Source organism: Sinocyclocheilus grahami, unplaced genomic scaffold (genome assembly GCF_001515645.1).
Source record: "Sinocyclocheilus grahami isolate Dianchi unplaced genomic scaffold, SAMN03320097.WGS_v1.1 scaffold688.1, whole genome shotgun sequence".
NCBI classification, from domain to species: Eukaryota; Metazoa; Chordata; class Actinopteri; order Cypriniformes; family Cyprinidae; genus Sinocyclocheilus; species Sinocyclocheilus grahami.
This window is the reverse complement of record NW_015505867.1, coordinates 914986-919494: the sequence shown is the minus strand read 5'-3', so window position 1 is coordinate 919494 and position 4509 is coordinate 914986.

Here is a 4509-nt window from a genome sequence, read left to right as displayed (position 1 = left end):
ATCGTGTGTGTCATCAGATGTTAAACAACGACAACACGGATGCACACATCCTCTAAACGTTCTGCTAGTGTTCGCCATAGTAATAGGATAGAGATCGCTCTTACCACGTTTAAATGCACGCTTCAAACAAAACAGTCAGTGAAGACGAAGAAGAGATATATATATATATATGTGTGTATGTGTGTGTGTGTGTGTGTGTGTTGCAACATCTAGCTACTGGGGTGCTGGAAGGCTCAGTTATTCAACCACTTCTCTTCTCTGGGTGCTTTCCCACTTGGTTCGATTGCTTGGTCCAAACCCGAGTTCGATTGCTCCCCCTCCCCCTTCCCCCACTGGACTGTGTTCACATTATATTATTTGGGTCCGCGGTTCATTTGTGTCATCAAGCCAGCAGCTGCTTACCCTGTTGCTTAGTAACGACAGTGCAGGAGAAGGCGGCAAAATGCGTAGCATTGCTCTCTTCAATTTTATATTTATGTTTTTGAACATAACCCCTTTTAAGCGGACTCAGCTACGGTTCGCGGGTGCACACCCAAGTTCGGAAGACTGTGTTCACATCATCCAAACGTACCAAACTCTGACGTCAATCGAACCCGGATGAGCACCAAAAGTACTAGTATGAAAACACCCTCTGTCTGCATGGCATCACTAGGTTCTATCATTCAGAAACATGGCTTTTCATATCACTGCTATGCTGATGACACTCTAATCTACCTCTCATTTCATCCTGATGATCCGACGATAGCTGCTCGCATCTCAGCATGTCTAAAATACCTTTCTTACTGGATGAAGAACCATCACCTTCAACTCAACCTTGCCAAGACAGAACTGCTTGTGGTTTCAACAAACCCATCACTTCATCATAATTTCTCAATCCAGCTAGGCGTATCAACCATAACACCTTCCAGGACAGCCAGGAACCTTGGGTTGTGATTGATGATCAGCTAAATTTCACAGACCACATTGTTAGAACTGCCTGGTCCTGCAGATTTGACTTATACAACATCAGGAAGATCAGGCCCTTTCTTTCGGAACATGCTACACAACTCCTTGCACAAGCTCTTGTTCTTTCCAGGCTAGTATATTGCAGCGCTCACTTAGGAGGTCTTCCAGCCAGTTCTATCAAACCTCTGCAACTAATCCAGAATGTGGCAGCAAGATTAGTCTTTAACAAGCGAAAAGAACACGTCACACCTCTGTTCATCAGTTTGCACTGGCTACCAATAGCCACTCACATAAAATGCAAGGTATTGATGTTATTTGTCTACAAAACCTCCACTGGCTCTGCACCCCTTTACTTAAATTCACTATTTCAGACTTATGTGTCCTCCAGAAGCTTGTGTTCTACAAGTGAACGATGCATTATTGTGCCATCCCAAAGATGCACAAAATCACTTTCACAGACTTTTACCTTAACTGTTCCCTGCGGGAGGAATGACCTGCCCAACTTGATCCAAACAGCTGAGTCTTTAGCCATCTTCAAGAAACGGCTAAGACATCTCTTCCATCTACACATGACCCTCTAACACTAGCACTCTCTATTCTTCTTCTATTTTATCTACTTGTTGTCTTTTTATTTATTATATAAAAAAAATAATAATAACTTGACCCTCTAATATTCTTTTTCTATTCGATCTACTTTTTATTCCTATTTTATCATAAAAAATTGCTTCTAATGTTTGATTGCTTCTACTATTGTCATAATTTGTAAGTCGCTTTGGATAAAAGCATCTGCTATATGATTAAATGTAAATGTAAATACACACACACACACACACACACACATATATATATATATATATATATATATATATATATAAATATATATATATACACACACACACACACACACACACATATATATATATATATATATATATATATATAAAACAAAAGTCCCACTTATTAAGACACTCAGACACAGATATGACACTGGAAATATGTGCCAATACACCTTCAGGGGGAAATTTGCTAAAATAACAAATTGTGTCCGCTAATATAGAATGATTTATTTGCAGGTGTTGTCTGTGTTGTTTTAGCACCTCATTCACTAAAGGAATTATGCAAATAATGTAAGGACACGAACACACCCAAAGCAAGTATTCTGTGCTAAACACAATTTGCACGCAACAATTCCCTGTCTTGAATTAGTTCTGATTGCTGAAACTGTGTACATTGTCTGGTTTTCCACAGGCTTACTCAAAGTGCAGCAATTCAGTGCATTTCAGTGTATTTTCAAACTAAATTTCCTGATTAAATTGGAATGTGGATTGCAAAGTAATAATGTGACATAATAGACACTACCCTAAATATTTTCCAAATATATTTTATACATATTCATAATGTTGTGTCCATGGCATCTAAAAGATGGAAAACCCCTGTTGTAGAGTACAGGAATGATGGGACGGGATGGGACGGAGTAGTTGTATGGGTGAGGAGCCTTTTTAAGGACCTGCCCTCATCTAGATTTCATGGTTTATCTTACCTCAGGAATAAAACTCAGTTTGCATCTGTGTTCTGATATGAAAATGAACACCAGACATGAATAAAACACATTCAATATGAGATGTTTTCTTTGAGACAGGCCTCATGGGTTAGGATGACATTTCACATATCATCCGCTAGAGCAGGGGCTGACAAGATTAGACACTTGCCATGTGCCATGTGCAAATTATTGGTTTGTACGCGCTAAAAGCAAAAATGTTTTTTTAAATGTATTTATAACCAACGGAATAAAAGAAAATTAAAAAGTCAAAAGGATAAGAAGAGTAGCTTCACTTAAGCTTTTTGTATTTACAAGCACTGTAAGACAAAAATCAACCAAAATCATTAAAGGGGTGGTTCACTGTTTTTTTCTAGGCTTGATTGTGTTTATGGGGTGCAGTCTAACATGTGTTAATGCTTCATTTAAAAAAAAAAAAGCATTATTTTTCACATAATTTACCTTTATTCCACACCACTCTATCCCTTCTCTCAGAAACACCCTGATAATTTCTTTCTTTTATGAAGCCCCTCCCTCAGAAATAGGCGATGGGCTCTGATTGGTTAGCTAGCCCAGTGTGTTGTGATTGGCTAAACCGCCTCTAGTGCGCGTCTAAACGTCACGCCTCTCACCTCAGTGGCATGTGCTCCGGTTTTATTGTAAACAATGGTGTCGTTACTATCGCTTATCAGTTTGAGCCCGATTGAGAAGCAGAACCTGCGCAAGTACAGCTTTTAATGGTAGGCCTATGTTTTTTTTTTTGTTGTTGTCTCATATTTTTAGATACCGTGTTATTTGTAAATGCTACTGCTTATGTTAGCTTTTAATATACGATTTTATCCTGATTAACGCTTTAATACAGTACGGCAATGGCACGCGCGTCCATGTTTAACGCTTCTCATAGTTATGTGAAAATAAGTGTATAATTGGAATAGTTCATTATTGGAGCTGAGCTGAATGAGAGAGAGAGAGAGATGCAGAGTGTGTGAGGAGCATGGAGACGCGAGGAACAGTACTAAGAACGTCTAGGTTACTTGTGTAACCCTCGTTCCCTGAAGGAACATATGGACTGGCCCAGGGCAGTACTACATATGGAAGTCTCTGCGGTAGACTCAACCCGCCTGGGGTGAGATCACTACGCAGCAAAGATGGCAGTGAACGACTGCCAGGGAAAGACACGGGCTTACCGTGAGGGGAGCCGTACCGTGGAAGAATACACATGTGGGATCACCCGAAGGGGGAATCACTACACACGGGCACCTAGCCCAGCACAAGGGCTGACCTTGGGCATGCACACGAGTGCTGAGCCTGGCATCTGGCGTTCCGCCACGCCTGACCGCCGAGGTTGCGGGAGGAACTCCACCAGGGTTCGCCATGGGGAACTGATTGTGGAGCACAAAGCCCAGCCGGCAGCTCTACAGATGTCTGCTATCGAGGCGCCCCGCGCCAATGCCCAAGAAGATGCCACTCCTCTTGTAGAGTGAGCTCTCACTCCGAGGGGGGGATTTAACCTCCCTGTCAGCAGAGGCATCCCAGTCGGACTTGGTTCCCTGAACTGATGCTCCTCGCGACAGCCCCTCCTTGGAGAATTCCTCTGAGGAGGGATCTCCTTTCTTAGAGTGGGGGCACCCTCTGGCACTGCGGGAACTGCTGGGCAAAGCCCTCCACCGCTTCGCCGAATAGGCCGGCCTGGGAGATCGGGGAGTCCAGGAAGCAATGCTTGTCGGCTTCCCTCATATCCACCAAGGTCAGCCATAGGTGGCACTCCTGGACCACCAGTGTGGACATCTTCTGACCCAGGGCCCGCGCCGTGACTTTCGTCGCCTTAAGCGCGAGGTCCGTTGCCGTGCGCAGTTCCTGCAGCACACCCGAGTCAGCACCACCCTCGTGCAACTGCTTCAACGCCTTGGCCTGGTGGACTTGCAGGAGGGCCATGGCGTGCAGGGCGGAAGCGGCCTGTCCAGCAGCACTGTAAGCCTTACCGGGGCAGGATGTGTCGGAACGCCTCCGTCTGCTTCTGTGCGGTG